Genomic DNA, 24,769 nt, shown 5'->3' on the forward strand with positions numbered 1-24,769 from the left:
ACCCTGATCACAGGCACAAGATCAGAATGCCTCGTTAATTAGAGGCAGCTGTAATCAATAGCTCGGCTTCCTGCTGCACTGAGGTCCTGGTGCTCAAAAAAAAAAGGCTGCAGTGATGTGATATGCAAACCTAAAGGGATAAATATTCTAGAGAGGATATCGAGCTCTGTGGTTGGAAAAATCAAGGTGAGACCTCCTCAAATGCCTGGCTGACCCCCTGCCCTCCTCATCCCTTGGGGATCCCTTTCTCCACCTGCTGGATGCTGCCAGGGGCAGCTGCTGGGCCAGGGCCGTGTCTGGGCTGGCTGCTCGTGTTCCCCTTCTCCTGCAGGGTGTGCAGGGTGTGCAGCTCACCCCCTGAGTGTGCAGGGTGTGCAGGGTGTGCAGGGTGTGCAGCTCATCCCCTGAGTGTGCAGGGTGTGCAGGGTGTGCAGGGTGTGCAGGGTGTGCAGGGTGTGCAGCTCATCCCCTGAGTGTGCAGGGTGTGCAGGGTGTGCAGCTCATCCTACAGAGTGTGCAGGGTGTGCAGCTCACCCCCTGAGTGTGCAGCTCACCCCCTGAGTGTGCAGCTCACCCAGCTCATCCCCTCACTGCAGCCCTTTCTCGCAGTCATTTATTTTTGGCAGCCAGTGTGCAGAAATTCTGAACCCAAATGATATTAGCTCCAAAACGCCCCTAACGTGAATATTCAGCAATGGAAAATTTTCTCTCTTCTCCTCCAAGCTGAGGAACGTTGGAAGTCCCTGGATTTTGTCACTGCTGCACCCAGCCCCAGGTCTGTCCTCATTTCTGAAGGTCAGCACCTCCAGCCCCGAGCAGGTTATTATCCCAGGGATGTTTTATTCATGCTAATGCTGCCACATGGAAATTATCTTTTTCATGTTAATGAGGAGTAATTTGAGAAATCAGAAAAATCATCATCATTTCCCTGAGAAAGGTTGGGGGAGTCACTGGCAGGAGAGAGAACAGAGGGGGACACCTCACTGGGTCACAGCAGGCTGGGGAGCTGGGGGTGCCCACCTGGAGGGGAGCAGCTCCAGGGAGAGCTCAGAGCCCCTCCAGGGCCTGAAGGGGCTCCAGGAGAGCTGGAGAGGGGCTGGGGACAAGGATGGAGGGACAGGGCACAGGGAATGGCTGTGAGCTGAAAAAGCAGCTTGGATTGGTGTCAGGGAGAAATTCTTTACTCAGAGAGTGCCCAGAGCAGCTGGGGCTGCCCCTGGATCCCTGGCAGTGCCCAAGGCCAGGCTGGACACTGGGGCTGGAGCACCTGGGGCAGTGGGAGGTGTCCCTGCCAGGGCAGGGTGGCACTGGGTGGGATTTAGGGTCCTTCCCACCCAAACCAGTCTGGGATTCTGTGATCTCAGAAGTTTTGTTGGTTCCAGATGAATACAGAGTGTTTTCCAGAGTTTTCCAGTTTTTCAGAAATCTGACCTTTCAGGATCCATCCAAAGAAATGTTCTGTCTTTGATCTCTCCTTGTCCAGAGTAAGAGGGAATTTCTGCAGCCTTTAATGTGTTTTATTCCTCATGCTTATAAAGGAAAAAAAAAAAAAGAAAAAGAAAAAAAAGCCTTTTGAACTCCTTGTTTGATGAGTGAGGTTCATTTAAAAAGTGACTGAGATTAAAACAGAGACAAAACCACAGTGGGATTGATTTTGAGCCTATTGCAGAGTGGGGGGATATAAAACCTCTGTGGATGTGACACCTGGGGACATGGGTGGCCTTGGCTGTGCTGGGGAAGGGCTGGGTGGGACCTTAAAGGTCTTCTCCAACCTAAACAATTCAATGCTGTGATTTGTGATCCATCAAAAGGAAGGGACTCGGAATCTCAGCAGTCCTGCAGAGCTGTGGGAGGTGGGTTGGGTTGGTGTCCTGTGCTGGAGCTGCTCAGGGACACACCCTGGCCATGGGGACACGTCCTGGCCATGGGGACACACCCTGGCCATGGGGACACACCCTGGCCATGGGGACACGTCCTGGCCATGGGGACACACCCAGGCCATGGGGACACACCCTGGCCATGGGGACACACCCTGGCTATGGGGACACGTCCTGGCCATGGGGACACACCCTGGCCATGGGGACATCCCCAGCCAGCAGAGCTGGGCTGTTCCAGCCATGGTTCCTGGCTGCTGAGGGACTTTGCCCAGAGGCACAGCAGGGATTCCCTGTGCCATGGATCCCTGTGCCATGGATCCCAGGGCCTCATGGATCCCTGTGCCATGGATCCAAGGGCTGCAGGATCCCTGTGCCATGGATCCCTGTGCCATGGATCCCAGGGCCTCATGGATCCCTGTGCCATGGATCCCTGTGCATGGATCCCTGTGCCATGGATCCCTGTGCCATGGATCCCTGTGCCATGGATCCCTGTGCATGGATCCCTGTGCCATGGATCCCTGTGCATGGATCCTTGTGCCATGGATCCCTGTGCCATGGATCCCCTGTGCCATGGATCCCTGTGCATGGATCCCTGTGCCATGGATCCCTGTGCCATGGATCCAAGGGCTGCAGGATCGCTGTGCATGGATCCCTGTGCCATGGATCCCTGTGCATGGATCCCTGTGCCATGGATCCCTGTGCCATGGATCCCTGTGCCATGGATCCCTGTGCCATGGATCTCTGTGCCATGGATCCCAGGGCTGCAGGATCCCTGTGCATGGATCCCTGTGCATGGATCCCTGTGCCATGGATCCCTGTGCATGGATCCCTGTGCTGCAGGATCCCTGTGCCATGGATCCCTGTGCCATGGATCCCTGTGCCATGGATCCCTGTGCCATGGATCCCCTGTGCCATGGATCCTCTGTGCCATGGATCCCTGTGCATGGATCCCTGTGCCATGGATCCCTGTGCATGGATCCCAGGGCTGCAGGATCCCTGTGCCATGGATTCCAGGGCTGCAGGATCCCCTGTGCATGGATCCCAGGGCTGCAGGATCCCCTGTGCATGGATCCCTGTGCCATGGATCCCTGTGCATGGATCCCTGTGCATGGATCCCAGGGCTGCAGGATCCCCTGTGCATGGATCCCTGTGCATGGATCCCAGGGCTGCAGGATCCCTGTGCATGGATCCCAGGGCTGCAGGATCCCTGTGCCATGGATCCCAGGGCTGCAGGATCCCTGTGCCATGGATCCCAGGGCTGCAGGAGATGTTTTCCGCCCTCCTCTCAGGCCAGGCTCCCTGCTCCTGCCTCCCAGGCACAGGCCATGGTGCTGCCTGGCAGGCACAGCCATGATTTCCAGCCATGATTTCCCATGGTTTCTAAATTCTGACTTTGTTTTCCAGCAGTCTGCTGCTCCTCTGCTCTGATTTCCTCCCTTTCCTTGGTACCTACAGACTGACAGCTGCAAACTTTCTGCCTATGAAACTGTGCCTCCATCAGCACCTCCTTCTGCAGGAGCTTTGGTAATTTCTGGAAGCTTTTTGTCTTCCCCAAGTCTCATCCCAGACAATAAACAAAGCCAGACAAATGCTTTTTTCAGTCTGGAAAGGCACAAATAAGCAACCTGCACTTGTTAAATTAGGCACTGTAAAAATGCTGAGCTTTAAATCATTGTCCCAGTAATTATTGTCATCACTGTGGTTATTAGATGACATAAGATTTTATTGCTGATAATTTGGAGGCTTTGATACATTTATCTGAACTGACTGCTCCTTTGGCTAAGAATAATTGCTTAAATTTCTCTCTTGGGTTTTTGCTTCTATAAAAGGATTGTTGACCTTGAAGCTTTTGCTTTATTTTGGATTCTTGTTCAAATGCAAATACTGAAAAAATACCTAGAGAAAAAAAATGTGACTTATTCCAAGCAGAAAGTGGAATTTGGAGAGCTTGGACAGAGAAGTCAGGTTTTGGGTTGTCAGAGACCCCCAAGCTTCTCTCTTACTCCCTTTTTATTATTATTTATATATATAAGAAATATAAAAAAAAGAGTAGAAAGTAAGGTTTGCTTTTCCAAGAGCAGCAGTTGATGTGTTTGAGTGCTCTGGCTGCTGAAGGTTTGCTCTGGGGTGGATGGAGCTGATGGATCTCTTGTGGAGCTGCAGGCTCCATGGCCAGGAGCCTGCCCAGCCCAGCTGCTGGCCCAGGACGTGCTGTGTTTGGGGGATTCAGCTGTGGTGAGAACAAAGAAAGAGTTGGGAAATAAATTAAGGAGAAAAAAGGAGCTGGGTAACAGCATCTAACGGTGCCAGGCAGGGTGACAGACTCTGGAGAGCTCGGAAATGTCATGGTTTCATGCAGTGTGCAAATAAGGATGAAATTGAAAATCAGCTCTTTTAGGAGAGGTAACTCTTAATTTGCATGAAATAATAATCAAATCATTATCAGGCCACCTCAGCCAGCCCCACTGAAGGTCACTCAGCTGCACAGACAGCACCCAACAAGCTCTGTCTGGCATCACTTTGGAAGGAGAGGGATAATTACCCGTGGGATCTGTTAATTTCTGTGTCCATTAATCAGGTGTGTGCTCCCAGCTAATAACTGCCTGCAGTCTGCAAACACTGCCAGTGTCTGACTCCCAGAGGGTTTTGCAGGACAGGTCTTAGCCTGAAGCTGGGAGAAACTGAGGCAAAGCACGAATGGGACACAAAGCTCCTCAATGATTCTCAGTCAGGTGAGATTAGAGAGTGCAGTGCTGAGGAGTCTCCTTGTGGGTAGCAGGCAGGTGAGTCCAAGACCTCCCATCCATCATTTAAAACCACCTTTTTTCTGTGGGAAAGGGAAGAGGGCACCTTGCTGCAGAGAGCTGAAGGGTTGAGAGTTGAGCAGAGGCTTCCCAGGGCCACTCTCAGAGCTGTCAGTGTGACATTCTCACTGAGCTCCTGCCTCCCTGCCCAGGAAAAGGTTGCAATCTTGGCAGCACAAAGAAATAATCATGTCTGGTCAAGTGTGGCACAAAGGAGTTGAACTCCAACAAAGGGGAAAGCCACCTGCTTTTGGATGATTTATAGCCACGGCAGGAGAGGGTCAGGCTCAGCTCCAGAACCAAAGCTGGAATAAGCACTGAACAAATGTTTTCTGTTTGTACTCACTGATTTAAACTGCAGAGCCTCTATTAGGCTCAGACAGAAACGTGGGAGTGATCCCAGGAATGTGGTCTAGGCTGCACATTTGCGCTGTTATTCTTCCTATTCGTGCCTCAGATGGTTTTCTATCGGGTTAATGGCAAATACTCTTAAGTAATGACAGGGGTGCAGGTTAATTATTCACTAAGTGCTGTTAAAGACAGCAGAGTTTCCTCTCCTGCTACAAAAAGGCTCCATTTCCCCCCGTGTCATTAAACATCCTCACTTAAGAGGCCTGAGAATGAATCATTGCCTCTGATTTAGGATCATCAAAAAAGCACATAGCTGCTGCCTTTCTTTAATTGACTTGTGATTTAATGTTAATGACACCCTCGTGTCTCTGCTCTCAGGTGTTAAAATGGAACTGGGCCGGGCTGGAGGATCTCTGAGCCGGGCCGGGGGGGATCGCTGAGCCGGGCTGGAGGGATCGCTGAGTCGGTCTGGAGGGATCGCTGAGTCGGTCTGGAGGGATCGCTGAGCCGGGCTGGAGGATCGCTGAGCCGGGCTGGGGGGGGATCTCTGAGCCGGTCTGGGGGATCGCTGAGCCGGGCTGAGGGGGGGATCGCTGAGCCGGGCGGGGGGGGATCTGTGAGCCGGGCCGGGGGGGGATCGCTGAGCCGGGCTGGGGGGGGATCGCTGAGTCGGTCTGGAGGGATCGCTGAGCCGGGCTGGAGGATCTCTGAGCCGGGCTGGGGGGATCGCTGAGCCGGGCCGGGCCGGGGGGATCGCTGAGCCGGGCCGGGGGGGGGGGGGGGATCGCTGAGCCGGGCTGGGGGGGGGGGTATCGCTGAGCCGGGCTGGGGGGGGGGGGATCGCTGAGCCGGGCTGGGGGGGGGGGGATCGCTGAGCCGGGCTGGGGGGGGGGGATCGCTGAGCCGGGCCGGGGGGGGATCGCTGAGCCGGGCCGGGGGGGGATCGCTGAGCCGGGCCGGGGGGGGGGATCGCTGAGCCGGGCCGGGGGGGGGGATCGCTGAGCCGGGCCGGGGGGGGATCGCTGAGCCGGGCCGGGGGGGGATCGCTGAGCCGGGCCGGGGGGGGATCGCTGAGCCGGGCTGGGGGATCGCTGAGCCGGGCTGGGGGATCGCTGAGCCGGGCTGGGGGGGGATCGCTGAGCCGGGCCGGGGGGGATCGCTGAGCCGGGCCGGGGGGGGGATCTCTGAGCCGGGCTGGGAGGATCTCTGAGCCGGGCTGGGGATCTCTGAGCCCCTGGAACCCAGCTGTGCTTGGTGGGGCTGCCCCACACAGGTCCCAGGTGCTGGAGCTCCCTGGGGCAGCACATGGAGCTGCAGGATAAATCCCATCCCTGTGCAGGTGTTAACTGAAGACCCTGCACCCCTTCCCCTGTTTAAATCTGGGCTGGGTTTAGCAGCCAGAGGAAGAGGGGCTGTGCTAGGCTGCTCAAAGGCTGATGGCTGAAGTCGGGGCAGGATGATCCTGGAGGTGTTTTCCAGCCTCCAGGACTCCCTGACTCCATGCAATGTGCTTTTCCTGTACTGCAGGGATGCTCTGGAAGTCCAGAGCAAGGTGTTCCCCCGTGTGAGGGGTGAACTGTCCCCTCAGCCCCCGCAGTGCTGACCTGGGGGCACAAGGGGCTCTCCTCTGCCTCCCTGTGCCTCTGCTCCCCTCTGTCTGCACAAAGCTCAGGGGCTGCAGGAGTGCTCAGGGATTCTGTCCTTGCAGGGCCAGGCACTGTTTAATTAGGAGTGATAACAGTAATAACAATTATGCTAATAATAATAATAATGGTAATGATAATAATTTAAAAAATCCTCTCAAGCTGTCTGTCTTCCTCGGCTTAGCTGAGCGTTATCCCACAGCCAGCCGGGGGCACTGGGGTTAATTAAGTTGCTCTGGGCTGGTGCTGGAGCCTGAAGGGATCTTCATCAGGAGGAGCCCAGGGTCAAACAGCAGGGCCAGGGCAGGCAGGGACCAGCAAAACCACAAATCAATGTGCAGAGCTCCAGCAAATGAGGGGGAAAGCTCTGAGGAGGAAGGTGAGGGTTTGTGGGGTTTAACTCAGGCAGAGACTTCTCCTGCTCCTTCCCCTCAGCTCCGAGGTGAGGATGGTCCTGCTGGGCTCCCCCAGCCCCGGGGCAGCGAGGTTTGCCGGCAGAATTGTCCCCATTGCTCCCAGCCCCGGGGAGCAGGGACCCCTCCAGCCCATCCCCAGAGCTGCCCTGGCTGTGCCTGCCGTGGGTGACATTCCACGGGATGATGAGTTCTGGTTCCTCCTCCGAGTTACTACCCAAGTGAAACACTTGTTCAGATTACCATCTCGGCCCCCTCTTCTGTTCTGGAGGGCCCTGAGAGCCTGGGTGATCCATCAATGACCAAATGTAATTGCTTTCTCTAAAATACGCCTTTCCAAAAGGAAATCTGACTGGATGCATGTCGTGAAGGATTTAATTTATGTCGAGGCAATGGGTCTGAAAAAGGAGGAGGAGGAAAAGTTGTGATAGGGAGGCTGAATCCATCTTCAGTTATGAATAATAGATGATTCACTTGGGAATGTTTTTTGCTAGATTTAATTGAAATCTCATCAAAACCATGATAATTGGATGTATTTATAAACCTGCAAAGCCCACTCGAGGGGGTTCTAGAAATACTGACAGTTCTAGAGGTTACCCATCAAACCAGCCAGAATTTATTGTTGCAAGGAGTTGTACCTGGCTGTGAGGGTAATCCTCAAGCACTGACCCTTCCAGCATTTGTCTGGGTTTTCTGTGGAATTGCTTCCCCCAGTCCCTCAGGATGTCCTGTTACTATTATATTTCATAATATATATTTTATAATATGCTATCATATTTTCTGAACAATTTTCTTTGCTTAGGATTCTTCCCCTGAGAAGCCTCAGAGAAAAAAGAAAACACTAATTATCTCATTTGCTTCTCCTGTGTTTTGCTGCTTTAGAACGTGGTTTGGAGATTGTTCACCCAACAGGTGGTTTGATTAATTTCATGTGAATTGTTTTTACTTAACGACCAATCCCAAGCCAGCTATGTGGAAACTCTGGAGGGAATCACGGGTTTTTCATTAGCATCTTGTTCAACCTTCTGTAAGTATGCTTTCTCTATTCTTTAATATAGTTTTGGTATGATATGATATAATATCGCATCAAACATATAAAACATATAACAACATATAACAACATATAACAACATATAACAACATATAACAACATAAAACAACATAAAACAACATAAAACAACATAAAACAACATAAAACATGTAAAACATGTAAAACAAACATGTAAAACGTGTAAAACAAACATGTAAAACGTGTAAAACATGTAAAACAAACATGTAAAACAAACATGTAAAACAAACATGTAAAACAAACATGTAAAACAAACATGTAAAACAAACATGTAAAACAAACGTAAAACAAACATGTAAAACATGTAAAACAAACATGTAAAACATGTAAAACAAACATGTAAAAACATGTAAAACAGACATGTAAAACAAACGTAAAACAAACATGTAAAACATGTAAAACATGTAAAACATGTAAAACATGTAAAACATGTAAAACATGTAAAACATGTAAAACATAAAACATGTAAAACATGTAAAACAAACGTAAAACAAACGTAAAACAAACATGTAAAACACGTAAAACAAACATGTAAAACACGTAAAACAAACATGTAAAACACGTAAAACAAACATGTAAAACACGTAAAACAAACATGTAAAACAAACGTAAAACAAACATGAAAAACACGTAAAACAAACATGTAAAACAAACGTAAAACAAACATGAAAAACATGTAAAAGAAACATGTAAAATAAACATGTAAAACATGTAAAACATGTAAAAGAAACATGTAAAATAAACATGTAAAACATGTAAAACATGTAAAAGAAACATGTAAAATAAACATGTAAAACATGTAAAATAAATATGTAAAACATGTAAAATAAATATGTAAAACATGTAAAACGTAAAATAAACATGTAAAACATGTAAAACATGTAAAACAAACATGTAAAATATGTAAAACAGACATGTAAAATATGTAAAACATGTAAAACAGACATGTAAAACATGTAAAACAAACATGTTAAACAAACATACAAAACATGTTAAACAAAACATACAAAACAAAACATACAAAACATACAACAATAAATTCACCTTCTAAGAGCATAGAATCAAATTCATCTTTCCTCCCCACAGTGGGAGACCCCAAAGCCACCACAATGTCCCACATCTGCCCCTGCTCCAGAAGGGAGTGATGGTTATTTCTTTGCACATTCTCCAAAAATCTCTGTTTCTGTTAATTTGGCCTCTCTAGGTCATGCTGGCCTCATCTGCATGCAGGGAGGCGCCTCCTCCTTGGTTTAAGGGCTGTAACATTCTCTGCTGATGAAAATACTTTGATAGGGTTTGTTTTTTTCTTTCCCTTCACAAATTATCAGGTCATTTAAAGGAATGAGCTCATTTTAATCTAATTCTGCATGTGCAACTGTCTGGAGAGTTATTTTCAGCTCCAGTAGTTGCAGCTTGCAATTATTCTGCTTCCTTTAAGAAAAGAAAAGTAACAGCTCTATATTTTATGGAAATTACTGGCGATCTTTCAGAGCAACTTGTGTTTGGGAGAAGTAATAGGAGAGATGAGAGGCCCACTGGATGGTAATGTGGGTTTGAAAAAGCGCAGAGGAAGGAGGAAAAGATGTAAAATCATTAAAATATTAACATTCGACCACTTAGGCAGGAATATTTCAATTAAAAGCCATGTAATTCTTGTCGAAGTGAAAAGAACAGTTCCTAACTAACCGTGGCCTCTGTGAAAAAGCAACTTTTAATTTAATTTCCCTAATTTCTGTGGTTCAGGTGTGCACCCAGACACGCCTGCAGAGGGCACAGGGTTGAAGGGGGGTGTCCAGGGGTGCCCTTCACCATGCCCACAGGGCGTGGAGGTGGGAGCTGCAGTGTCCCTCAGTGCCAGGCTGCCCGGGAGCCCCTCTGGGGCACAGGCTGTGTGCTGTGCTCAGGACAGGCACGGCTGAAGGTCGGCTCCAGCCCCAACGGGCTCTCAATTGATGCTTTTTTTGTGCATTTCCGTGGAGCCTGCACTCATCTGAGCACAGCTCAGCAGCATTTTTGCTGCTGGAAAAATTTGATTTTTCCAGTTTATTTGCTGGGAAAAACCTGGTGACTGGAATATCACCTCACATGTCACCATCATTGCTGTTTAAGGGCTTAAATCAACTTTCTGTCCCTTGAAGAAGAAAGTTCCTCTGATAATATTTCCCTTGGAGCTTTTCTCAGATCCATGGTTGACCTCTGTGCCTGTTGGTGGCTCTGGAACAGAGCAGCTGGGGCTGCCCCTGGATCCCTGGCAGTGCCCAGGGGCAGGCTGGACACTGGGGCTGGAGCACCTGGGGCAGTGGGAGGTGTCCCTGCCATGGCAGGGGTGGGATGGGATAATGGGATAATGGGATGGATGGATGGGATGGGATAGGATGGGATGGATGGGATAGGATGATCTTTAAGGTCCACTCCCACCCAAACCACTCTGGAATTCCATGATTCCATGACAGAAGCACCATCCACCCAGCAGCAGCAAATCTCCTGCCAGGGGCCAGCCCTCCAGGGCTGAGGAATGACCCTGCAGAGAAGCCCCACAGCCCTGGTACTGCAGAGGAACCTCTGGAGCACCTGCCCCAGGACATGAACACCAGGAATTCCCAGGCTGGGAAAGAAGGGAGTGAGGCTGAAAGGACCTGGGAGGTTGGAGGCTGCCCCTGGAAACAGAGGCAGTAAATACTTCTGGCTGCTCTGATGAGATTCAGGATTTACTGAGGAAGATGTTTAAAGCTTGTCTGGGTGCTAAGGCAGAGGTTTTTGATAGCAAAGAGGCACTTTTGGAAATTTATGGCCCATTCTCAGCAATCTGTCTGTGTTTAGCAGAGGGAGGGGGATAATCCAGGGAGGCAGGACAGGAATGTGGGATGGGAAGTCCCAGAGCGGCTCTGGGAAGCAGAGGAGGCAGGCAAAGGCTTTTCTGTGGCTTTGCACGGGGATTTGTGGGTTTGCTGAGCCTGGGAAAAGCAGGTGCCTGTTCCCTTGAATCCCTGCAGTGCCTGGCTGGAATGTGCATCCCTCAACTCCATCCCTGCCCCTGATCCTGCTGTAAATCAGCAGTTCTGCTGTAAAACTCCCCAAAAGCTTGGCTGTGCTCTGAAAACAGCCTGGCTGTCACCCCAGCTCGGCAAGAATTCAGGTTATGCTCCTGCACCTCCTCCCTGCTCGTCCTGCCGCCGATGCCCGGGGCCAGGGGCAGCAGGGCCAGGGAGGAGGCTGCACATCCCAGGAGTGCCCAGTGGGATCCCGAGGCACCACTCACTGCAGATCCCTTCCTGCTCCTCCTGTGAGCCACAGCACAAACGAGGGACTCTTAATTAGATTCGAGCATTCCGTTGTTAATTAATTGCCTGGAATGTTTCAGGATGTTTCCCCCCACATCCCTCTCCCTGAGGAGCAGCCAGCAGCGGTGCCACGAGCACAAATTAATCTTTCCAGCTGTCACATGTCACTTCCCCAGCCGAGGAACAGAAGCCACCATGGAGTATTTGTTCCCTACAAAATACAAAGTGATGGAACATCTTCCTTAACGAACGGATAATTAACTTTAAATAACGATGTCAAAATTCCCTTTTGAAAAGGTTCTGTTTGCTTGGCTAAAGGCTGTAGTTTAGTGCTTTGGTGTTTGAGGAGCTGGTTTTTGGGAGGTCACCCCAGATCCCCCTGGGCTGGTTTGATTTCTGCAGGGTGGGATTTTCCCCGTGCCAGGGGTTTGGGATCAGGTGTCCTGAAGGTCCCTCCCAACCCAAACCTCTCTGGGATCCTGTGATCCAGGAGGGTTTGTCATCTCTCACTGGTTCCTGGTTAAATGAATGGAGCCCAAACTCAGGAATGCCTCCTCATGTGATAAAATACATTGTTGAATTGTTCCCAGCCAGGAATTTCCCAGAGTTTCTGAGGGGATTTCTGGAAAGCCACCGTTCATTGCCCTCATCCCTCCAGCTGAAAATCAGGGCCAGGCACTCCCAAGTAGGAATGGGAAGTGAAATATTTAAAGGCCCTTTGTGCAGTGTAAGCTCCTGCTAAATCACCTGCTTGAAACGAAAAGGGTTTAAAAACCTGGTTTTAACACATGGTCACTGAAACTCCTCCCCTGTTTGATTGATTTTTGGGTGTTCTTTCAGGCAGGTGGCAAAATGCAAGAGTGTTCAGGAAAGCAGCTCCTACACTCAGAGAATCAGTAGTTTGTTCTCTTAACCCTCTGAAATTCCTGTGATAAGGAGAAATCCCCCCTTTATCTTTTGGGGAGCTGTCCTGCTGGTAGTAGGGGTGATGATGGTGAGGATGAGGAGGGAGGACCCTCGAAGGAACCCAGTTTGTTATGGGTGGTTGGAACTGGTCTGTGGCACAGCTGAAGGATTTGCTTGAGGCTTAAAAAGCCAAAGTTAAAGACATTAAAACTTCAGGGGTGAGGATTTGGGACCTTTGGGGCTAGGTTTGGTTTGGAATCCCAAATGCAGGGGAAGGAGGAAGCTTTGTGGAGTCCAGCACTGGGACAGGTGAAAGGTGTCAGTCTGAGGTTCTGAGTGATGCTAACCTGCAATTTATTGTGAACCTCTATTTTAATTCACAAAAAAACCCCCCAAACCAATATTTTACAGCAGGGGGAAGAAGAGAGAGGAGAACCCCAGGTTTGGTTCAGGGGGACAGCAGACAAGGAAGAAGCAATCTGTGGAATTCTAAATGGAGGAGAGTGGGAAAGGCAAAGCCAGAGAGTCTGTGGGCAAGGGAGATAACTGAGCTGTGATGGAGCTGGGATCTGTGTGTGTGCACCCAGGCAGTGTTTGCTCTGGCTGTAATGACTGCTATAAATCACAGAGAGGGCTCTGAGCCTGGCACAGAGCTGCTGCTGCTGCTGCTGCTGCTCCAGGGAGGAGCAGAGTGAGCTCCCCTTGTCCCTGTCCTGGGGACATGTGGCAGCTCCTGCAGGGCAGCTTTTGGGACACCCTGGGGCAGCTGCACGTCCTGGCACAAGCACCAAAAGGCTGCAGGAACCTGAGACAGAGTAGGAGTTTGCCAGAGTAGAAATCCATTTTGATTTAGGTGGAATGTGCATCTTTGAGTTAAGTCTGTAGTTTGGAAACAAAGCTCTTTAGTCTGGCTGCCTGTTCTTGTAAAAAGCCTGGGCTCAGAGAAACTGCTGCAGATCAAGAAATAAGAGAGAAGCAGACAGAGAGACAGACAGACTGCTGTGAGAGCAGGGCAGCCTGACCCAGGAATTCTTTCTGATAAAGAAGAATTAGCAGCAAATGTCAGCAAAATCAGTAGAAATTGTGAAATGGCATGCACATGTGTTTGAGAGGGGATAAAAAAGGATCTGGGGTTCCCAGGTGGGCACATGTCTTTTAAGGAGAGCAATCTCCACATGTGTCCAGCACTGTATAAACATCACAGCTTCACAACTTCCACCAAGCTGTGGAGTTTGTTTGCTCCCACAAATCAAACCCATGGCACCATCCAGCAGTTCCACCAGCTCACCTGGGACCTCCTGAGCACCCAGCAGGGTTTGGGAGGGGGACAGGAGATGTTCCTGCCCCAGGCTCTGCTTTGGCTCCCATTCCTCAGGAGCCAGGGAGCAGAGCCTGCCCCAGATGCAGGGGTGGGAGGGGGTGAGCCTCTGAGGATGAAGGTTCTGGAAGAGGAGTGCAGCCACACTCCTGAAGCTGAGCATTTTTGGTGATTATCAGCCCTAACCCTGAGCTCTGGATTGCTCCTGGGGCTCTGCTCTGCTCTGGGGGAGCCACATGGACAGGAGGGGCTGGGGGTGGGGGCAGCTCCAGCTGGGCAGGAGGCAGAGCTGCCCTGGGCAGTGCCCAGCCCTGCCAGGTGCCCAGGGAGCTGTGGAGCCTCCTCCCTGGAGATCCAGAGCCCCTGCACACAGCCCAGGGCTCTGGGGGAGCTGGGGCTGGGGGACCCCTGGGCCCCCTTCCAGCCTGGCCCACTCTGGAATTCTCTGAACTTTCCTGAAGCTCTCGGAATTTCAGGATTTCAGAGTTTCCTGTTTGGCTCCGTGCTCTGCTTGAGTTTAAAAGACCAGCAGCAGGCTCTGTGGCTGCTCAAAAAAAAAAAAAAAAAGCTCTTTTTTTTTCCCTTTTGTGTGTGAAAAATGAGTTGCCCATTGAAAGAAGAGCCTGTTCCACACCACTACATGTGTTTCATGCATATTCACAAAGAAGCAGTTTGAAAAATACACTGCTGTGCTCTTGCTGCTGGAGATGGAGGAGAATATTACAAATTCCATTTTTTCCCTACTGCTTCACCTCTGCTGCTGTGCAAACAGCCAGTGTTTGTTGTGCTGTTGGGATTAACTGGTGTTTGTTTAAGGTGGGAGAGGTGTTTTTAGCAAACAGATGGATTTGGACTGTTTGCTTCCCCCAGGAACTGCAGGGATGGAAGCTCATTTAGAATTGCTCTCTGTAATTTTTGCTGCTGGCTCCAAGGAGGTGCTGAGAGTCTGCATTTCCTCTGTCCTCTCATCTGCCCTGCCTCAGCTGCAGCTCCTGCCTGCTGCACTCTGCTTCTGGGGCTCCAGAGGAGGAGAAATGCTCTGGAAACACACTCAGACCTCAGACCCATCCAGCAGCTCTGGGGGCACTTTTGATCCTTTATTCTGGGCTTTGCTGGGGAGAATTACCCACGCAGGGTGGGTGTGCAGAGAAATGAGGAAAGGCAATGGAGCACTGAGATGACACCTGGAGGGTGCCACAGGAGGAGCCCACAGGGCAATTCCTGCCTCAGAGCGTGGCCAGGACACGGGGACAGCTCTGGAGCAGGTGCTGAGCCCTGGGGAAGCAGCAGGACCTGGCACCTCTGCTGCCTTTGCTGGCAGAGCCAGGACCTGGCACCTCTGCTGCCTTTGCTGGCAGAGCCAGGTGAGCTGGGCAGCTCAGGTGTGCCCAGCAGTGCCAGGCTGCAGGCCAGGAGCAGAGCTCATGTCCAAGTTTAGTGCCCAGAACTGGGCAGAGCTGGGGCAGAACCTGCAGAACTCTGCTGCTGATGTGCACCCACTGCCCTTGGGAGTCCTGAGGAGCTTTCCAGAGGTCAATCCCCGTGTGACACTGGGAACAGAAAGGTCCTTTGGTAACTCATTTCTAGCACTGAAAGGTCCATGGTGTGAGGAAAAGTTCCTTTCACACAGACCAGGAGGGGAAAGCCCCTGCTTGCTGTTTATTTTCATTCTCAGGACACACAGAGGGTGATGTTGGCACTGCCAGTGACACCAGGAGCCCACAGATCCCAGCCCGTCCTCTCCACTGCAGCACAAACAATGAAGAAAACAAACAAATAAGATTTCAGGCTTCCTTTCAGCAGAGGACACTCTGAGTTTCTCCTCTGTTGCACTTCAGTTCTGCTCTGCCAAAGGAAACTGCTCCTCCTCCTGCAGAGAGGGCTTGAGGGATGCTGAACATCAATTCTGGGGGAAAAAGAGAGAAATCACTAACAGCACAGCAAGGGAAGGTCCCCAGAACTGCAGAACTTTTTCCAGCTTACAGATGCAAAAAGAAAGGGAGCTTTTGGAGGCTGCTGGGGTTTGGGCTGGCCCTGGGGATTTATTTGATGTATGATCTGCCTGGGAGCAGCAGGTACTGTAGATTTCGAGGGCAGTGGAGCACAGCCCAATAGCTCAGGAGGAGTTTAACCCTAGTGGGGGTTGGGAGTGGCAGGGGGGGCTGTGCTGGGATCCCTGGGGGCTGTGTGGGGGTTTTGTTCCCAGGCTGGCAGCTGTGCTGCTCGGGCCACCCTGGCTGTGGGAGCTCTGTGCTCTGCAGGACCCTGCTGAGCCCCCCTGGCACCTGGCTGGGGGTGACCCAGCTCCTGCCAGGGCTGCTCACCATCCATCCCTCCTGTGCCAGGGGCTGGGAGCTCCTGCTGACGGCCAGAGAGCAAAGCCACGGGTTTCACTGATGTGAGGCACCTTGGCAGCCCCAGGATCAATAATCAGCCACGACCTTTTGGCTTTCCCTGCCTTCCTGGAAGCTCTGCACGGGCTGGAAGGTTTGCTGCCACGTTACTGACTGAAAACTGCTCATCAAAGTCAGCCAAGCTGAATTTATCCCCTGCTCTGGGCCACGAAAGCCTGGGGGGGTCCCACAGGTTTGAGGGGGTCAGTTGAGCTCAGCACCCCTGAGACTCTGGCCTGACATTTCCAAGGGAACTTCCTGAGCCCTGGAAATCTGGGGGGGCTTCTCTGAGCCTTCCCCCAGGCTCAGGAGGGAGGAGCTGGGGTGGCTGCTGAGTCCAGCCCAGCCCTGCAGGTCAGGGAAGGGGCAGGGAAGTCAAGGATGGATCCTCACCTCTGCTCCAAGCCAGCTCCTGGGGGCACTGGAGGGTTTGTGTCACACCCTGACAGATTTCAGGGCTCTTCAGGAGACAGGACTGAAAACAGCTCTAAGGGAAATATTGCCACAGGATTACAGGCCAAGAAATTGAAGGGTTTAGCATTGCTTGGGCTTTTTTAAAATGAGAGCTTGCTAAGAAAACGGCACAAAAGAGTGCACAATCCTGGCTTTATTCTGAAGAAAAGGAAAATGTATTTTTAGGTGCAGCAAGTAGAGCATATTCAGACAATTCTGAGTTTCTGATATAACCATGCTACACTGGAGTGCCACTCACCTGCAGTTCAGAATTCTGTGTGAGGCTGTCAGAGCTGCTGAGGAGTTTAGAACATTTGTGTTTCTGCCATCAGACAAGAATTATTTTCAGAAGCAGGAGGTGGAAGGGGTTTGTCCCTGTTTGGCTTAGGGACAGTGCATTAGACAGAGATAATTATGTTCCTCTCATTTAGACATGACAGCAGGGCTGCTCTCACTGTTCTGCTAAAAGAAACTTTTTAATTTAAGTGGAAGACAGAAAACTTTTTTTCCCCAATATATGCATATAGATATTTACTTGGAGAAAACAATAATTCTAAATCTATCCTGATATTCAGCCAAGTTTCTCCTCCTCCTCTCCCATTCCAGCAGAGCAGGGACTACAAAGCTCCCAGACTGGCACTTCTTTGATCACAAATATGAAGATGGTGCACGAGAGTAATTAAATTTTTCCTCTCAACTAATTGGATTTGTTAGCCAAAGAGGGGGAAAGGCTTCATTGCAAACAGGAAGAGGCAGCTTCTTCCACCTGACTTTTCTGGTGCTTGACTAAGTGCTTCATTAGCACCGGGCAAGTCCAGTGACACATCATTAATTTCCAGGGCTGCAGTCTGGGAGGAGAAGGACTGGGAGGGGGCTGCTGGGCCAAACCCAGCCTAACTGAGTTAATGCTTATCAAGGCTAAGCCTGAAGTCTGTTCTCGTGCTGCCTCTGTCATGTTATGGATTAATTAAATGTATTAAGACAGCAAATGCAAAGATGCAACAGCAAATGCTTTTGTTTTTTTGTTTGGTTTTTTTTTTTTTTTTGGCAAAATTGCAAAAGCAAAGGCAAATCCCTGTGGGTTTATCAGAAGGATGTGGTTCCTGCTGGAACACGTGGTGTCTGCTGAAAACTGGGGCCACAGTCAGGGAGGCCTGGGCAAAGCAATTTTATTTGGTGCCATTTGGCCTCCATGCTTTTATGGCTTGCATCCAAGTTCCCATCCCTGGAGGGATTTAAAAGCCACGTGGGTGTGGCACTTGGGGACATGGACTGGTGACCTTGGTGGGTGTGGCACTTGGGGATATGGACCTGGTGATCTGGGTGGGTGTGGCACTTGGGGACATGGACCTGGTGATCCGGGTGGGTTTTGGCACTTGGGGATATGGATTGGTGATCTTTGGCACTTGGGGACATGGATTGGTGACCTTGGTGGGTTTTGGCACTTGGGGACATGGACCTGTAGGTCTCTGACACTTGAGGACATGGACTGGTGATCTTTGGCACTTGAGGACAGGGACTGGTGACCTTGGTGGGTTTTGGCACTTGGGGACATGGCCCCTTGGTGACCTTGGTGGGTGTGACACTTGGGGACATGGACTGGTGATTTTTGGGACTTGGGGACATGGACTGGTGACCTTGGTGGGTTTTGGCACTTGGGGACATGGATTGGTGACCTTTGGCACTTGGGGACATGGACTGGTGACCCTGGTGGGTTTTGGCACTTGGGGACATGGACCTGGTGATCTCTGACACTTGGGGACATTGACTGGTGTTCTTGGTGGGTTTTGGCACTTGGGGACATGGATTGGTGATCTTTGGCACTTGGGGACATGGATTGGTGATCTTTGGCACTTGGGGACATGGCCCCTTGGTGACCCTGGTGGGTTTTGGCACTTGGGGACATGGCCCCTTGGTGACCTTGGTGGGTTTTGGCACTTGGGGACATGGATTGGTGACCCTGGTGGGTTTTGGCACTTGGGGACATGGCCCCTTGGTGACCCTGGTGGGTTTTGGAGGCCCCACCCTCCGGGTCACTGCCTTCCAGCCCAGCTCCTGCAGGACACATGATGGTCTCTGATGTACCAGAAAGCTGAGCAGGAGTGCCCAGCTGCATCTCAAACCAAATAAACTCATTTCAGACCGTACATAACACTTCTCCTGCTCAGCCATCAGCTCGTCAGGGCCTCTGCTTGTTTCCTTCTCTGCACTTCCATTACTGCCAGCTGAGGAAACTGGTGCTGGCTCTGCCTTCCTCTGCAGTCACCTGTTGCTAAAACCCTTTTATTTGGGTTGGAACTTTTTTCCTCTGCCTTTATTGCATCTGCAAGGATCCAGTGCAGCTGCCAATAACCCCGCTGGTGGGACTGAAAGGTTGTTTGCAAGAGGAGAGCACTGCCCAAACCTGCTGTAAAACCAGGACACAGGCTTTGTTTTCTGAAATTTGATGGCAGCACTTCCAGCTTCATTAAGTTCTTTCCAGGGCCTGCAAAAGTGGCATTCGTGGAAAAGGCTTCTGGAGGAGAAGTTCTGTTGTTTGTTTCAGTGGGAGCAGGGGGCACAGCAAGAAGAAAATAACATTTATCTCATGCACAGGCAATGGGTGAAGCTCTCTAATGTGAGGCACAAGAAATAGGGAGCATTTTGCAGGACTTTTCCATCTCACAAGCCTTGGCACGTATTCACTCATTCCAAACCCAAAAAGCTTTGCAGATTTTTGATGTTCATTCATTTAGGCAGAGTTACAAAGGCCAGGAGAGGAAAAAGTGAATCACTGGGGATCCAGAGAGCTTCCATTATTTCCACAGCCGTGCAAAGCAAGAACTCATGGAGACCCTGACAGGTTTCCAGGTCTCTCACCAGGGGCAGGGTGGTTTAAGTGCTTTACAAGATTGCTCTCAGAGTTGTTGGATGATGTGTGATAGAAGCAAATCTGGAGCTCCCAAAGACTGGGGGTAGTAAACATAATTCTGTTTAGTGTTCTGCAGCTTCACAAAAGGCTTTGTTGATTCCCACAGTGGTTACATTGATTTTATACCTTTCTGAGCACACAAAATAGCAATTAGTCACTGCTGCACATTGCATTTCTGACAGGTATAAAATTATAGTGCCAATTATTCTGCACAGGTTGATGAACAACAGTAGGGGTTTCTGAACAGTCTCTAAGACAGTGCTGGCAGGGAAATCTGTCACTTCAATGTTTGAAAGGTGTGACTGTAATTTCCAATACAATTGAATAAAAATCTTTGTGATGTGTGCATGCTGCACCGTTGTTACCATGATGGCCTCTCCTTTAACTGGCACACAATAACATTTGTTACACTTTTAACCACTGCAGAGTAATTTAGTGTTATCTGAGGTCTCTCTGACTCTACCCTTCCCCGAGGAATAATGTAAGGAGTTCTGAGCTTCCAGTTTGAGGGAAATAAATCTGATCACACCTGACCACAGAAAATCTTTACCCACTTGTGCCACTCCTTTCACTTCCAGGCAGCTCAAACAGAACATTTTGCTCCAGGGCAAGTGGAATTCCACACCTCCAGAAAGGTGGGGTTTGCACAGAGCTTCAGTTTAATTTTAACCTTTATTTAATTTGAATTATTTCATCTCTTTGTCAAACGAGTACATGACAATTCCAACAAGCTCTGCTGCTGGCTTGGGTTGCTGAGAGACAGCTCAAGAGTTCTGCTCGGTCCTGCAAGGGAGTTTTCCAAGCAGGGATGCCCTGCATGGGAGCTCACACAGTGTCACTGCAGAGCCCCATCATGTCAGCAGCTCTGGGAATTCCCTGTTTCAGAGCATGGGAGCTCACACAGTGTCACTGTATCAGTGAGAGCAGCTCTGGGAATTCCCTGTTCAGAGCTGGCATTGGAGCTCACACAGTGTCACTGCAGAGCCCCATCAGTCAGAGCAGCTCTGGGAATTCCCTGTTCAGAGCTGGCCCTCCCTGTGTGCTGCTCCAGAGCAGGAGGGGCAGGGACCCCCAGCTCTGCAGGGACCCCGAGCTCTGCAGGGACCCCCAGCTCTGCAGGGACCCCGAGCTCTGCAGGGACCCCCAGCTCTGCAGGGACCCCAAACTCTGCAGGGACCCCCAGCTCTGCAGGGACACCAAACTCTGCAGGGACCCCCAGCTCTGCAGGGACCCCCAGCTCTGCAGGACCCCCAGCTCTGCAGGGACCCCCAGCTCTGCAGGGACCCCGAGCTCTGCAGAGACCCCCAGCTCTGCAGGGACCCCAAACTCTGCAGGGACCCCGAGCTCTGCAGGGACCCCCAGCTCTGCAGGGACCCCCAGCTCTGCAGAGACCCCCAGCTCTGCAGGGACACCAAACTCTGCAGGGACCCCCAGCTCTGCAGGGACCCCCAGCTCTGCAGGGACCCCGAGCTCTGCAGGGACCCCGAGCTCTGCAGAGACCCCCAGCTCTGCAGGGACCCCGAGCTCTGCAGGGACCCCAAACTCTGCAGGGACCCCCAGCTCTGCAGGGACCCCCAGCTCTGCAGGGACCCCAAACTCTGCAGGGACCCCCAGCTCTGCAGGACCCCGAGCTCTGCAGGGACCCCCAGCTCTGCAGGGACCCCGAGCTCTGCAGGGACACCAAACTCTGCAGGGACCCCGAGCTCTGCAGGGACCCCCAGCTCTGCAGGGACACCAAACTCTGCAGGGACCCCGAGCTCTGCAGGGACCCCCAGCTCTGCAGGGACCCCCAGCTCTGCAGGACCCCGAGCTCTGCAGGGACCCCCAGCTCTGCAGGGACCCCGAGCTCTGCAGGGACACCAAACTCTGCAGGGACCCCGAGCTCTGCAGGGACCCCCAGCTCTGCAGGGACCCCAAACTCTGCAGGGACACCAAACTCTGCAGGGACCCCCAGCTCTGCAGGGACCCCCAGCTCTGCAGGGACACCAAACTCTGCAGGGACCCCCAGCTCTGCAGGGACCCCGAGCTCTGCAGGGACCCCCAGCTCTGCAGGGACCCCAGCTCTGCAGGGACCCCCAGCTCTGCAGGGACTCCGAGCTCTACAGAGACCCCCAGCTCTGCAGGGACCCCCAGCTCTGCAGGGACCCCCAGCTCTGCAGGGCTGAGCTCCCTCCCGTTCTGACAGACCAGATGAGAAGGAGGTTAATGAGCTACCGGGGCATTTCCCACCTTTGCCTCGTTGAGAACCAGTGATGCAGCAGTACAGAAATGGGGAACTGCAGAATCTGGGTGCACTGTGTCCCACCCTGCTCTGGGCAGATCCTGAGGGTATGTGGCACTGCCCCAAGTTCCCTGTGTGTTCAAAGGCTGCAAAAGGTGATTTCCCAGAGTGTGGGCATTGCCCCATTGCTCCTGAGCAGGTGAGACACGCTGGCTGCCAGCCAGAGCAGCCCTGGACCCTCTCTGCTGTGGGGTGGTCCCAGTACAGGTCACTGGGAATTGCCTGCTCTGATGGACCCAGAGAGGGGAGGAAAATCCTGCCCCAGCTCTGGGGCGTCCCAGCCAGAGGGGACAAACAGAGGTGCTGCTCTGTGCTCTTTATTGCTCAGTATTGCACATGGGTAAAACCTTACAAAGAAAGGCCCTGTAAAATCACAACTCAGGCTTGGAACTTGGGCTGAGTCCAGCTGGTGGCTGGGCTGACCAGGATCTGTGAGAATCAGCCTGTCAGAATCAGCCTTCTGATTCCCTGAGAAAGGAATTGCTATCCTTCAGAATAATTTTGTACCAATGAGAGAAGAATGTAAACATCTTTAAAGAAAAATTCCACGTACACTGGTAGCTGCTAACCAATGAACTGGGTAGCAACAAGTTATTAACCAGCTCGAATGAAAAATGGTGCTTTTGGAAAACCATGCAAATGTGAGCTGTGTGGAATGAAGAATTGGCTATTCCTGCATGAAGAAAAAGTGCCTGCTCCATCTCTTTAAGGTCAGGACCTTGATTTGTGCCCCCTGAATTCCTCAGTCCCTGGAATCCCCACCCAGCTGGGCACAGGTTGTCCAGGAGGGTCCCTGGAGCAGCAGGTGGGGCTGGATCTCAGGTGGAGCTTTAGGCTGGGGAAATTCTCTCCTTTTTCCCCAGGAGAGGAGTGGAGCACATCCCTGCCCTTTTTCCTCGCCAGGTCCCACGTGAAAAACATCATGAGGTTGGAGAAAGAATTGGCAAAAGTGTTTGTGGAAAAAATGCAGAAGATCCCATTTGGTGCATCACTTCTCTCTGAGGTTAGGCTCAGTTTTGCCACCACAAGGTTAAAAGTAGAGAATTTGGAAGTGTCAGATTTTGTTACTGAGGCTCAGGATGGAGCTGCCCCCCAAAGGGAATGATTTCCTTTCTGCAAACAGATGAGGCCAGCAGAGGCAGGATTGGGGCTCACTCCAGAGGGTTTTCTGGCTGGAAGTTCCAACCACAATGCCCAAGTTTGCTAAACTTCATTAGCTTCTAATTAATGCATGTTTGAAGCTGAGGGAGAAGGGATGTCTGATTTCTCATTCCCAGCTGTCACCGAGTTTATGGAGGAGAACTTCCCTGGAATTGCAGAGATCCTGAGGAGCAGCATCCCGGGCCAGGGCTTGCTAATCAGGGAGTCATTAACGCTAATGAGGGCAGGAGGAGCAGCAGCCTCTGGAACAGGCACAGATTCGGCTCTGGCAGAGCCCGGGCACATCCAGGTGCTGCCCATTCCCTTGGCTGTCCTACGGGATGGCCCCTCCCAGGGGTGGGGGCAGAGCGAATTTAAGGCTCCCAGTTTCCTCCTCCATCGTTTTTTCCTCAGCTGGGATCTTGTTTGCTGCTTGCTTCAGCCAAGGACCTCATCCAGCTTCTTCCAATGGTAATTCCTTTAGGTTGTGTCAGCCAACCCAAGTGCCAGGGGTGAATTTATTTAACCCAAACTGAACAACAGCATTGAATTGCTGTACCCTTGAAATCCATTTATATAATATTATAATGTAATATATTAATATAATTATAATCTAATATATGATATATTAATCCCTGAGGTTTGCCTGCTCTGCCCCCCTGCACGCAGCTCTGGTGTAGGTCACCCTCGAGGGAAAAGGGAAAGAGGTCCTAAAACTTTCTTCTTTTCTGATGATATTTTAACAATTTGATGAAAATTTATTAGGTGTGAATTTGGGTTGAAAATATAGATGTCTCCTGAATGAAAGGTTTTTATGAATGTGTTTAAAAACCTGAACTGCACCCAGCCGTTGCCCTTTGGTTAAGGGGAAAGTTTTTCTTGTGCCAATAAAAGTAAATTCTCTTCACTCCTTTCACCTTTACACTCCTTAATTTAGGAACTGTGTTTAGCAGCTGGCTGAGTCAGCTGGCTTTTCTAGAAATCGTGATTTTATCCTTCCTTTTCCTCTGGGAGAGCTGGAATTTTTGGGAAGCAAACTTTGTGCTTTTGGCCTCGAGTGGCTGGGTGAGGCTGTGCAGTGTCTGGCTGCTTTTGGGGGGGGCTGAATTTGACCCCGTTTGTCCATCCCCAGCTGGGACCCTGGAGATGGGGCTGCTCCATGGGGAGGGATGGGATGGGATCTTCCCTTCCCTTGGGGGCACTGCCCTGGGCTGCTGAGATGGGCATTTAAAATCCAAGATAAAGCGGCAAAAGATCTATGTAAAAAATAAATCCCTGTGAAGGTGATGGTCATTAGAGACAAACAATATTGTGATTTTTGCAGTTGTTTTCCTGCTGCATTGATGATGTGTGGCTCGACTCGATTCAAGCCCCAGCTATTGTTTTCCAGGTCAACTTTTGATTTTAATGAAGTGGAATAAGTGGTTTTGAATCGGTTATCACGCTAAGGGAAGAAAGGCCAGGGAAGTGTGCACTGGGTTGGACGGGTCAGGTGAGATATTTCACAAATTAGCGGCACATTTAGCTCAGGGGAGAGGCGATGAGTGAAGTGTCCCTGCTGTCGGCTGCAAGGGAATTGCAGCAGCCCTTGGCAGGGGAGGCTGGCAGGAGCTGCAGCCCCCCGGGGGGCTCCCGGCAGGAGCTGCAGCCCCCCGGGGGGCTCCCGGCAGGAGCTGCAGCCCCCCGGGGGGCTCCCGGCAGGAGCTGCAGCCCCCCGGGGGGCTCCCGGCAGGAGCTGCAGCCCCCCGGGGGGCTCCCGGCAGGAGCTGCAGCCCCCCGGGGGGCTCCTGCAGGAGGGGCTCCTGCAGGAGCTGCCCAGGAGCCAGAGGAGATTTTGTGAGTTGGGATTGAGCCTGCCCTGCCTGGGAGGGTTCAGCACACCTGGAGCAGCTCCGGGCTGCAGGGCAGTGTCTGGGGCTCCTCCTGCTG

This window comes from Haemorhous mexicanus, chromosome 11 (genome assembly GCF_027477595.1).
Source record: "Haemorhous mexicanus isolate bHaeMex1 chromosome 11, bHaeMex1.pri, whole genome shotgun sequence".
NCBI lineage: Eukaryota > Metazoa > Chordata > Aves > Passeriformes > Fringillidae > Haemorhous > Haemorhous mexicanus.